A 14,062-nucleotide genomic window follows, 5' to 3' on the forward strand; every position below is an offset into this window, starting at 1 on the left:
AAGGTTTTCCTCAAGCATTGTCCTGGCAGAAGCTTTTTCCAATTACATGCTGGCTGATCTGTTTAACTGGGAATCAAACCTGGGACTTTCCCTGTGAGTCATTTTTCTTTGCACTCGGCTCCTATCAGTCATATGAGGATACACAAAGACTGTGATTCATGGAAAACATCTTTTTTGTGGTGGGGGTTGCGGTCTTCTGTGGGTCAGTGAAATCTTCCACAGGTATAAATGAACTGAAGGCATCCAATTCTAATGCAAATATCAGGAATTTGGTGTACTCAGGTGTATACTTTTTGAAGGACTGAAGTAGTATTTGCATAACACTGCCTATATTTATGTGAATAAACAAGTGTTACCAGCCTGTCTTTGAACCCAACCAGGAAGTGTTGCCAGAAAATCATATGAGCTCATGTTATGTGGATTGCGACTTATTCAGAAACCACAGGCTTCCCCTTTTGTGCATTAGCCTCTAAAAAAGCAGGCTATCACGTCCAATAGGCAAGCCAGATTATTTCAGTTGCTGTGTTGTCATCCATTTAGAAATTATTCCATTCAATCTGTATAGATCAGTGTTTCTCAACTTGGGGGTCAGGACCCCTATGAGGGTCACAAGGGGGTGTCAGAGAGGTTACCAAAGGCCATTGGAAAACACAGTATTTTCTATTGGTCATGGGAGTTCTGTGTGGGAAGTTTGGCTCAATTCTATCGGTGGGGTTCAAAATGCTCTTTGATTGAAGGTGAACTATAAATCCCAGTAACTACGACTCCCAAATGTCAAGGGCTATTTTTCCAAACCCCACCAGTGTTCACATTTGGGAATATTGAGTATTCGTGCCAGGTTTGGTCTAGATCCATCAAGGTCAATGCCCACCAAACCCTTCCAGTATTTTCTGTTGGTCATGGGAGTTCTGTGTCCCAAGTTTGGTTCAATTCCATCATTGGTGGAGTTCAGAATGCTCTTTGATTGTAGGTGAACTATAAATCCCAGCTACTACAACTCCCAAATGACAAAATCAATCCTGCCCCCCCCCCCAACCTCACCAGTATTCAAATTTGGGCGTATTGGGTATTTGTGCCAAATTTGGTCCAGTGAATGAAAATACATCCTGCATGTCAGATAGAATCATAGAGTTGGAAGAGAGATAACTCTTGACTTGCCAAGCTCCTTTTGTTTTATTGCAGCTTCTCTGTTTTGGGCTAACCGTTGGATTTCAGGCAGCAGGACTTAATCCCAGGTGAGCACCAAAGAACCCAAGTTGTTTGCTTAAAAAATAAAATAAAAACAGGTCAACAAAACGAACCATTCAAAGAACAGGAAATACCAAGACTGTTCCTAAAGCAACTCATGCTGCAATTAGAGTGTAGTGTGACGGAATTAGAGTGTAGTGTGATGGAAATAGCCAATATTTAACACACCCAATCAGATGTTTTCATTATAAGCACAATCTGCCATTTAAGTGCAAAATGATGAAGATCCCAGCCAGTTTACCAGCTGTTAGGATTTCTGGGACTTGAAAGCCAAAACATCTGGGGACCCACAAGTATGTATATATGAAGCTGCCTATACTGAGTCGAGCCATTGGCCCATCTTGCTCACTGTTGGCCACAGCTTTCCAAGGCCATAAGCATCTGAGATACGGTTTTTCTGAAATGGTATGAGAGATATATATTGATATATATTCACTCATTGAGCAATTAAGATGGGAGAAATTAAGGATATTGAAGTGTACTGGCATCAGACTTGGGCACAAATGACATCAGCTGTAGTGTAGTGTCATTGGAGGGGGCATATCTGAGATGCAGTTCATTAATGACACTACTTTAATTGCCATGGGACAAAGCTATGAAATTATAGGAGATGTAGTTTAGCAAGGAGAGGGTTGCCAATCATCCATATCAGATAGTTTGAGAAGGACTATCTTAAGGTACCCACACTATTTTTGTTCATGAGTTGACATCCCTTCCTTAATCCTGGAAATAAAAATACAGTCACCACCAATGAAATAATTACCGATTTGCTGGCTTTCATGACACCTAAAATCTTCTGTCTGAGGCAGCCACCTTGCATTGCAAAGCAGTTGGGCTGGTCCTGAGAAGAAATAAATTGAAATGTTTTGGGAGATTTGCTAAAATATTAGTCTTACAATATATTACTACTGTTTTAAGGCTCTGCTTTATTTTTTTGACCTCTTGTATTTTCTTGTTGGTTAAATCCGAGGAGCAGGGTGAGCTCCCACTGTCAGCCCCAGCTTCTGCCAACCTAGCAGTTCGAAAACACGCAAATGTGAGTAGATCAATAGGTATCACTTCTGCGGGAAGGTAACAGTGCTCCATGCATTCATGCTGGCCACATGATCTTGGAGGTGTCTTTGGCTTAGAAATTGAAATGAGCACCAACCCCCAGAGTCAGACATGACTAGACTTTATGTCAGGGGAATGTTTCACCTTTCCTTTACCTTCAATCCCCACCTCTTTCCCTTCCTAATATTTAAAGCTGATTTCCCATCTTGGCTCTTGCGCCTTCTCTGTCTCGACGTTGATAGCTGCTTAGTAAATGATTTCATCATTCTTCGAAAAGATTGCAATCTAGATACCCGTTTAGGTGTCAGCAATGTGCGAGTTGATTCAGAAGCTGCACCTCTTTTTACAAACATTTTGTTGTTAGATGTGTTGCCAACCTCAAAGCTAGATAGAACTTCAAACACCTATAAATCATCTTATTAAAACTGACTTTTCTTGTATTTTCTAGAGTCATCAGTATACCTTGCAGTGTGATGCACATAGATTGCAGCCTTAGAAGACATACTCATTGAAGTGAATAAAATCGTCACTAAAGTTAAAGTTGTAGAGTATTCAAGCATTTTTATTTTATTTTATTTTCAGAAGTAATTGTTTCCAGTTCTAGTAATTGTTTCCAGTTCTTTTCAGAAGTAATGTTTCCAGTTCTAGTTCCAAGAGACTCCAAAGTAATTAGTTGTCCTACACTTGTGACATATACATACATATATACGGTTCCCAGATCTGGCCCATCTATGTACTTTCTTTGTTCTCTATTGTTATTATTTAATCATATTTAAACGTATGCATTTAGTGAATTTATTTTAGTCAGTTGTAAGCTTCCTTGAGTCCTAAATGGGAGAAAGGAAGGTATAAATATTACTACTATTACCAATGATAATATAGTTGCTATTTTAAAAATGACTCCTTTAGTTTATTTTGTGGGAACTATTTTAATACAGCAACATATGGCACACTTGAACCATGGGACTTCCCCATTCCACCATATATAGTGTAATCACATTCTCAAACTATAAAATCAAATAAAAAGTTATTTTCATTTCAAATGACATGAAGTTATTCCTCTTCAAACTACAATTGTACGAGCTTCAGTTACATCTTCATTTGTTGGAGGGGGGGAAAAGAACTAATGGGAGGTAACTTGTAACTATGACATGCCAGCTCTGTGGCGTAATGTAAAATAAACCATGTGCAGTTCGTGTTTGATCAGCCCACACACTGACTTGCCAGAGAAAGAAAATATGCCACACAGGTGAACAGTAAAGGACAAGTAGTTTACTCTTCACAGTTCAGGACAACACTGATACAATGTGATCAGTTGCATCAATTCACATAATGTTCTTTTATGAGAGATTTTAAATAGTCTTTCTTTTGCCCATGTGGATAAATTCCTTAAGCAGCTCATGAAGTGACAGCTCACACCAAACTCTGTTTCTCTCTGCTTCTCTCTTCAAACTGTCTCTCTTTGCACTTGCATAACAAAAATGTAACAGTATCCAAAAGTTCCAGGCTCAGCCTGCTCCCTGGGCATTGCCTGAGCAATCAGCTTCATGCATCTTATTTTACAGTTGACACACACACACATTAACTGATTCCTTTGCATGCTCTGAGGCTTTTTCATATGAAAGTGTCCTGTAAAATCAGTGGAGTTTGGCTTTTGGGGTAAACATAGCATTACTACAATCCAGCTTATTGGTCTTAAGGCAATTCAGCTCAGTCTTGAGATCAATTGTTCAAGTTTTGATGTGTACAGAATTCTTAAACATATTGCCTGTAGTAAAACATACTCTGGCGGCATCTAATGTTCAGTTAAGCATTGAAACATGGGAATTGTCAAAGGCTTTCACGGCTGGAATCACTGGGTTGTTGTAAGTTTTTCGGGCTATATGGCCATGTTCTAGAAGCATTCTCTCCTGATGTTTCACCTGCATCTATGGCAAGCATCCTCAGAGGTTGTGAGAGAATGCTTCTAGAACATGGCCATATAGCCTGAAAAACTACAACAACCCATGGGAATTGTAGTTTTACAACTCTTTAGCATTCTTTAATAACCTATAATAACAACTTTATTCTTATATCCCACCACCATCTCCAAACTACAACTCTCATGATTCCATATTATTGAGCCCTGGCAGTTAAACTGATGTCAAACTCATTTAGTTTTACAGTGGAGATGAATCCTAAGTTGAGTTTTCCCAAGTAAGCAAAATACTTTCAAGTTTGATCCCCTGCCCTGCTTGCAAAACAGGCAGATGTTTCCAGAAAGAGGCTGGATCATTTCAAAATAGTGTTTCAGCACACACAAAAATCTTGCTTATATTTCTGGCTACTTCTTCATTTTCTCCACTTCTTCTTTAGCCTTCGTTTTCTCACACGTCTTGTGGTGTGCTGTTTATTGGAATCAAGGAAGTTGCACAGATTTACAGCAAGAGCAGCAGATCTATGCAATACCCTTTTTTTAAAAATTATTTAAGGTCAGAGCAGCTCAAAGTTCCAAACAAAGGCTTGGTCTGCATGTCATGACATGCCAGGATCCAGTCAGATTGCTGGTTGCCAGGGAAGAGTTTCCACTTTCTGATGGCTCTCTTGCTTGTTTTTCATGGAGCCTGGATGTGGCGTGCTTTGTGAGTGCTCTGCCTTGTTTCTTTCCCAACAAAGCTCATAAAAGAACCTCAGGTATACCTTTGATGTGTTTGTTTGGCTGTTGAGAAAGAAATGAGCTCTTAATCAAATATGCAGTAGAACCACTTATTATCATAGAATCCAGCTCCATTTGTACATGAAGAGCTTTGAATACCAGGGAATTGCTCTGGAGGACCTAGAAAATGCCTAGAGTATTGTTTTCCTCTAGGCCAGCGTTTAACAACCTGGGGGTCAGGATTCCATAGCACTGGGTGATGACTATTAAAGTAGTGTTGAACTGCTATAATTCTGCAGTATGGTTGGTCTCTGGATCATATGGCAACGTGTAATAGCATTATTGACCCTGCCAGTATGTTTAGCTGACTGTTCATAATGAATGGCTTTCTGCTACCCACTCAATTCCATTGTTAAGCTATTCAGATGCAACTTTATTGAAATCTATCCTCCAAACCAAGAGTATGAAATATTGGGTTCTGAAATAGCACCTGGCTTTTCTGGACACCCAATTTAGCCATCTTAGGTTCCCCAGAAAGCCACATCTTCTTGCCCATGACATCCTCCTACACACACACACATAAAAGCTTCACATGCCTCTTCTATGCTTAGTTACCAGCAGTAAGAACTTTAGGCTAAAATAGGTTTGATGCTGTATTTTCAGTCTCAACCTCTTGCCTTTGGCCCTGCCTCTCGCTGGAATGCAATCTCTCTTAACAGCTTCTCTGCAGTTGATTTTGGTGCTTGAAAGAGGTCCTCCACCCTCAGTTTAAGCAAATACTATTCTGATTCTACACTGAGCAATTTTCTAAATAGCCTCTATCAGTTAGATATGAAAAACGGCTCTTGAGCTGTTGTCATATCCTCACTGAAAACTATTTATGAGAGAATAAGGACCAATAATGGCATTAGATTAAGAGCCCTTCCACACAGCCATATAACCCAGAATATCAAGGCAGAAAATCACACGATATCTGCTTTGAACTGGGTTATCTGAGCCCACACTGTCATATATTCCAGTTCAAAGCAGAGAATGTGGAATTTTATTCAGCTGTCTGGAAGGGGCCTGAGAAGTGCTTTCCAGCTCATTGTTTCATTAAAACGCAATGAAGTATGTATTCAGTATTATTAATTAATCAGAAATAAGGTGACTTGTAGTTACCCATGAGTACATATGTGTGTAAGGCCTTACTTGTTGTGATTCATATGGCCCTTCCACACAGCCCAATATCCCAGAGTGTCAAGGCAGAAAATCCCACAATATCTGCTTTGAACTGGGTTATCTGACTGCACATTCAGATAATGTGGGATTTTTGCCTTGATATTCTGGGATATAGGGTTGTGTGGAAAGGGCCATATACATCTTGAATGTGTTTCACAGTTTGCCAGTTTGAAATAAAAACTGTTTGTCTTCTTATTCAGATACCATCCTACCTGACCACACTAGTCAATGGTACAGTTGGCCCTCCTTGGCCACAGATTCAACTATCCATGGAATGAAAATATTCCCCCCTAAATTTCCAAAAAGTAAACCTCAATTTTCCCATTTTATATAAGAAACTCCCTTTTAGTATGTTGTTGTTTATTATAGGAATTGAGCACACATAGATTTTGGTACCCACAACTAGTCCTGGAACCAAACTCCAATGAATCCCAAGAGCTTACTGTATTACCAATTTATATGCATATTTTGTGTGCTGTCATTCTTCTCTAAGGCTCCTTTCACACTGCTCCACACCCCAGGATCTGTTCCCAGATTATCTGGGGTTTTTTTCATCATGTCAGAAGCGGATTTAGAATATACTGCAAGTCGCTTCTGGTGTGAGAGAATTGGCTGTCTGCAAGCATGTTTCCCAGGGGACGCCCGGATATGTTATCATCCTGTGGTAGGCTTCATGTCCCCACATGGGAAGCTAGGGCTGACAGATGGGAGCTCACCCCATCTCATGGATTTGAATTGCCAAACATCAGGTCTTCAGGTCAGCAGTTCAGCTGGCACAAGGGTTTAACCCATTACGCCACTGCAGCTCCGATTATCTGCTTATTCCAGATTATCTGGCAGTGTAGACTCATATAAACCAGTTAAAAGCAGATAATCTGGGATCAGATCCTCTTATATAGGACAATGTCTATCCAGCCCAAGACATTTAAGGTAACACACATAACAACCCAAAACAATTTTAAAAAACCAAAATTTTAAAACTCTTCAAAACCTAGAATGAACCAGCTATGAAATGTAAATATAGCTCTTGTTAGCAGGGATGGTATCATATCTGTTAAAGATGATGGGGCTGGGAGGAACTACTAAGTTTTAAAAGCTAGTCAGAATAAAGGTATTTTCAGTAGCTGTCAGAAAATGATAAGAAATTAAATCAGACCTCCTAAAAATGAGTCAGAACTTATGAATGTTACTGTTTTGTGCTGAGGTGCTCACCATTCCCTTAGTCCGAAAGACTAAGGGAAGGAGCTCCAGAATCTGGGGGACCACAGTGAAGTCATATCATGTGAAAGGAGGAGGAGGAGGAGGAGGAGAATGCTGTTGCAATGTTGTGTTGTTATTGCTATTGTTATTGTTGCTGCTTCTGTCACCACTACAACAAATGAAAGTTAGTAGGATGCTCCACTTTTGTTCTCAATTCCCACATCCAGATCAAGCAAGTTTCTATTACTTTCAACCAGAAAACACTCCAGTCCACTCTTCCTAATTCAACCCCCTCTTTATGTTTTTCCAATCCCATTGATAGATTATTTTTTTATCATTTTTATTGATTTATCACATTTATTACATACTATTGCATTTTGTACATCAGCCTCTTTAACATGTTGTTTTATTATTTTGCTTTGACATTCCCCCCCCCCCTTTTCTCTTTTTTTCATTTTTTATCACCACAGTGCTCCCCTCCACCCGTCTCAAGCCACAATTCTTACATTTCATCTGACCAAAATTTCATTTCTTCTTGTGACGGTAATTTTCCTTCCTTATTTTTTAATCCATTTACCACAAATCTTCCCCATACAGCATCAAAATCGCTTTGTTTCCATATACCTTTTTTTAACCTTGAATATACATGTCAATTTATCATTTATTGCTATTTTCCATGCTTCCTTATACCACTCCTCTATTTGTATATTCATTTCTTTTTTCCAATTCCTTGCTATGAGCAGTCTTGCTATAGTTAGTAAGTTTGTTATCGCTTCTTTATCCTCCTTTTTCAATTGCTTATTGTTATATAATGATAGTAAGGCTATACTAGGACTTTTGTCTATTTTCATATTCATTATAGCTTCTATTTCTCTAAATACTTTCTCCCAAAAATTATTTACCATTAATAGATTATTATGTCTTAATTTTTGCAGCAAATGGACTGTTGTTGGAATCCCATGTTTTGCAACTGCAGGTGGATGTTGTGGGAACACAGATGACATTAGTCAAGTTCATGATCTCATCATCTAGATGTCATAAAAACTTTTCTCTCAATGGTTTTTATGTGGTAATTGCCACATTGCTTGCTTATTGTATCCAGCACAAAAGCTTGTATGTTCAGGTCTAGTCAGATGCTTGGCGTATTAAAATGAAGCACAGGTGTGGAAATTCCCTGCCACTCTCTTGAAGACAGGGGTTTTTCGTTGTCTCAATGCATTTTACTATTAGAGATGTTGGGCTACTTGGAACAATTTAGTTGTTATTATTCATTTATTTAAATGTGCGTATATATACTTCATTCCACAATACAGCTTGTGACATATGTTAGAATGAGAAGCTGCAAAAAAGCTTTGTTGTTGTTCATTTGTTCAGTCGCTTCCGACTCTTCATGACCTCATGGACCAGCCCACACCAGAGCTTCCTGTTGGCCATCAACTCTCCCAGCTCCTTCAGAGTCAAGCCAGTCACTTCAAGGATGCCATCTATCCATCTCGCCCTTGGTCGCCCCCTCTTCCGTTTTCCTTCCATTTTCCCCAGCATAATTGTCTTCTCTAAGTTTTTCTTTCTTCTCATTATGTGGCCGAAGTACTTCATCTTTGCCTCTACTATCTTTCCCTCCAATGAGCAGTCAGGCTTTGTTTCCTGAAGTATGGACTGCTTGGATCTTCTCATGGTCCAAGGCACTCTCAGAACTTTCTTCCAGCACCACAATTCAAAAGCATCTATCTTTCTTCGCTCAGCCTTCCCTATGGTCCAGCTCTCAAATCCGTAGGTGACTATGGGGACCATTGCTTTAACTATGCGGATCTTCGTTGTCAGTGTGATGTCTACTCTTTACTATTTTATCGAGATTTGACATTGCTCTCATCCCAAGAAGTGTACTCTCATTTCCTGGCTGCAGTCTGCATCTGCAGTAATCTTTGCACCTAGAAATACAAAGTCTGTCATGGCCTCCACGTTTTCTCCCTCTATTTGCCAGTTATCAACCAATCCGGTTGCCATAATTTTGGGGTTTTTTATGTTTAACTGCATTTTGACAATACATTGAATCCTGTCTCTGCCAGTATTGCTCCCTGATCTTGCTACCCTAAAAAAAATCTGATATCAGCAACCTTTTTTTCCCCATCCCTGCCATTCAAAACAATAAAGAAGAGGATGAAGCAAAGAAAAACATTGCTCCCAGACTAGAACCCCAAAAAACGCAAGAACAACGTCTTAAAGCGTTCAGCTCATTGAGCAAGCCTGTCTAGAACCTATCTACTGGATATTTATTTATTTATCGTGTCAGGAGCGAACCAAAAAGTTGTATTGCATTAAAAACAAACAAAGATTTAGTGCAGTGGGATTTTGTAAGGAGAAGGGTGTAAGTGTGTGTGCTTTTGGTGCTATTTTATCTCCTTACAAAATCCCACTGCACTAAATCCTATACATTGTGTAGAGCAGTGGTTCTCAACCTGTGGGTCCCCGTATGTTTTAGCCTTCAACTCCCAGAAATCCGAATAGCTGGTAAACCGGCTGGTATTTCTGGGAGATGTAGGCCAAAACATCTGGGGACCTACAAATTGAGAACCACTGGTGTAGAGGTTTGTGTGTTAGACTAAGATTTAGTCACACTCTCCCAGCTTCAGAGCTAGACAGTGACAAATCCCCATTAAACAAATCATGCCCAGAAAATCCCATGATAGGTTCACCTGAAGGTTATTAGTTGTAAGAAATGTCTTGAAGGCACACGAGGACAACAGCAAAGCAACGCCTCTAAGTACAAAGGCACATAAACCTTAACCTTTGCCTTAGGCAGCAAAGTTCCTTGTGCTGGCCTTTTTCATGTGTTTATGGAGCCCTTGAGCACTTTATTCATTCATTCATTCATTCATTCATTCCTTTAACATGATAGAGATAAACTTATCAGATCCTAGATTATGAATTATATGGATCCATTGGAAAACATTGCCAGCTACATGGTCATTTAAATAGTCCTAAAAAGTAACCTTTCTATGAAATTCCTTGGAAATTCCCCAAAATATGAATTGACCTTTGCCTTGCCTCCCCCTCACCCAGAGAAAATCCACCATAATCTCTACACAATGAATTAGGAAGAATGGAGGGACATACAATGAATTTGAGCCTTTTGGGTTTCCTTTATCTATCTGACATGATATGATCTAGGTTAGCCTTCAGAACATTGCCTCATCTATAACACCTATCTGGACCTCTTTTGTGAATCCTCCCTTGTATGCAACTGCACCTTAAACACCTTTTGGAGATGAGCGCCACCCCTCAGATTCAGACATGACTGGACTTAATATCAGGAGAAAACCTTTACCTTTTATTTTACACATTATGTATTCACAATGTGCCACTCAAGTGGCTAAACTGTAAATCGCTCTGAGTTCCCTTTGGGGTGAGAAAAGCTGGGTAAAAATGATAAATAATAAATAAAATAGAGCCATGGCAGTTAAAGTGATGTCGAACTACATTAACTCTATAATGTATATGCTCCCTAACAGTACAATCCAATATATGCTTACTTGGAAGTCCATTGTTTTCTGTTATGGGACTTCACCCCAGCTCTGATCAAAGTACAAGAGCAAGGTTCATGTGGAAGAAGATATTCGCTAAGATACCTGAAGGCACAAGGCTCTTGATCTCAGAAAAGTGTTTATTTGCATTGAGCAATCTCGATAGCTGAGAAATGCCTGGTCCTTGAGAGCAAAAAGGTCAGGCAAGGCGCCATCATTTTCAGGCAGGAAAATATTGGCCACAACAGGCAGCAGCTACAAGAATGAGCAAAGTATAGCTCTAAAAAGGAGCAAAGCAATTTGGAAAATTGTAGGCAACTATCTGATTGATGTCTATTAGACAGGAGCCAAGAAGAAAGCATTACCTTTCTACGAACCATACTGGAAAATCACAAAATAGCAAGTGATTGTATGAATTTGCTAGAACTCTTCCTCAGAATGATCAAAGCAAAACAAACACTCGGCTCTCTCTGTGTGTGATCACTCCCTGGCACTGGAATTCCCTGCGCTTTTCTTTCTGTTGGTAGGCAAAGACTTCTTTATTCTGGCCTCTCTTTGGCCAGTCAGCTGATTTGTTATATTGTTGTATGTCATAGAAAGGGCTTTAGCTCTGTTTTATTGTGTTTTAACTGATCGCTTGTTGTATTTTGATTGAGTTTCCCTTTCCAAATCTGCAACTGTAGCATTGTTAGTGATCTTGGAAGAAAGATAAAAAAAAGGGAAACTTCCACCATTCCAAACAGCCTCAGGCCCCTTCCCTGCCCCCCCCCCCTCAGCAGCTTAAGGAAAGGGCCTGAGGCTGTTGGGAATGGTGGGAGTTGAAGTCCATACACCTGGAGAACCCAAGTTTGCACATGCCTGCTATAGTCATTGAATCAGTAATTTTACAAGGCTTTGGGTGTCACGCTGAAGTACAAATGCCAGGATTCCATAGCATTGAGCTATCACAGTTAAAGTTGTATCACAGCATTTCTCAACCTGAGGGTCAGGACCCGGGGGGGGGGGGGCATGAGGGGGTGTCAGAAGGGTCATCAAAGACCATGAGAAAACACAGTATTTTTGTTGATGATGGAGGTTCTGTGTGGGAAGTTTGGCCCAATTCTATCATTGGTAGGGTTCATAGTGCTCTTTGATTGTAGGTGAACTATAAATCCCAGCAATTACAACTCCCAAATGTCACGGTCTATTTCCCCCAAACTCCACCAGTGTTCACATTTAGGCATATTGAGTATTCATGCCAAGTTTGGTCCGGAAGGGGATCCATCATTGTTTGAGTCCACAGTGCTCTCTGGATGTAGGTGAACTACAACTCCAAAACTCAAGGTCAATGCCCATCAAACCCTTCCAGTATTTTCTGTTGATCATGGAAAGTTCTGTGTGTCAAGTTTGGTTCAACAAAATAATTTTATGGTTGGGAGTCACCACAACATGAGGAACTGTCACAGCATTACGAAGGTTGAGAACCACTGACGTACATATTACCGGGCTTGCATCCAAACTCTTCCTTGAAATATCTCAAATCCCCCCCCCCCTTTATATCCCTCCTCCTCTTTCCGCATTGATAACATGTCACATCTGGACTCATGTCACTTTTCAAAACATGATTTTCATCCCTTTACTGTGGGCCTTCTTTATCATTATAGTCAATGAGCAAAAGCGCTTTAGTAATATTATACTAGTTAAGCATTAGAATCATTTTGTTGATCTCAATTGAATCAGTGACTTGGAAACAATATCTGTGTTTTATTGGCATTGACCATTTTAGCTAAATCTGGAATAACTTTTTATTTGTTTGTTTGTTTGTTTATATTCCACCCTATCTCCCTGAGGAGACTCAGAGCAGATTACAGCATATATCCAAATACAAACACAGGCAAACACTCAATGCCTTGCTACAATGAGACAGATATTCAGACAAAGACAAAGGCTTCCCCCTTTCATCTCCGGCTTCTGGAAGCTGTGATCAACTCTGGCACTGGGGGAGGTGTTCTCCATTTCCAAGCCAAGGAGCCTGCATTGTCCATAGATAGCTCCTTGTTGTGTGGCCGGCATGGTTGCTTGGAGTGTCTGTTTGCCTTCCTGTTGAGGTTTACCTATTGATATGCTTACATTTGCATGTTTTTGAATTGCTAGTTTGGCAGGAGCTGGAGCTAGCAGGGGGAGCTCCCCCCAACCAATAGATTCAAAGTTATTTCAGAAAAAAACTGGTTTAGTTTAAACAGGCCTAGGAGGTTACAGTTACACTTGCAGAAGTTTATCAAAATAGTTTGAGAGGAAGAAAATGCCATGCAAATTTCCAAAACAAGATGATAATGTATAGAAAGAAAACCTGTTGGCCACTTAAGGACTCCATATCATGCTGTATGACTGATTCAATTTTGTGGCAGAAGTATTTTGCATTTCAATCATCTCCATTCATGCCTTACCTTTTGCAAGAGGCAGAATGACTAGGCCAACAAAGCCCGCGGTCTCACACCCTCTTCTCGGAAAGTCAATCAAAATGAACTTAATTAACCTCCTCCTTCAAAGCTGACATTTATAAGATTGGATTGCAAGCCTATAAAGCTGCTTGTTTTCCATCTTACAACCTTGCCTTCCAAAGATGGAAGCTTTTCTATCCAGCTTCCCAACATTATACCTCTCTCCCATACACATAAGATACTTTTCATTTGTTTAACATGCAGTCTGAATAAGAGCTGTGTTGAACCTGAATGCTTCCTTGCCACTTTAAAGTGTCTCAACTGGTCCTAATGGAAGGTTTCTGCTGGGATTTGGTTCCAGGGTTTATTTATTTTATTTATATACCGCTTTTCTCAGCCCTCAGGCGACTCAAAGGGTTCTCTGTAGATAGTAGATATCAAAATCTGTGGATGCTTAAGTGATTGTTTTTATATTTTATCTGATGTTTTTTATTGTTTGTGTTTTTATCTGTAATGTTTTGGACTTGTCCCTTGTAAGCTGCCCTGAGTCCCCTTGGGGAGATGGTTGGTGGGGTATAAAATAAAGTTATTAATATTATATTATTATAAGTACTATTATACACAATGAAATAGTAAAATAGTATCCCTTATGTAAAATGGCCAAATCAAGGTGAGGTGTGTGTAAAGGTTTCCCCTTGACATTAAGTCTAGTCGTGCCTGACTCTGGGGGGTGGTGCTCATCTCAATTTCTAAGCCGAAGAGCC

The sequence above is a fragment of the Anolis sagrei genome, chromosome 1 (assembly GCF_037176765.1).
Source record: "Anolis sagrei isolate rAnoSag1 chromosome 1, rAnoSag1.mat, whole genome shotgun sequence".
Classification (NCBI taxonomy): domain Eukaryota; kingdom Metazoa; phylum Chordata; class Lepidosauria; order Squamata; family Dactyloidae; genus Anolis; species Anolis sagrei.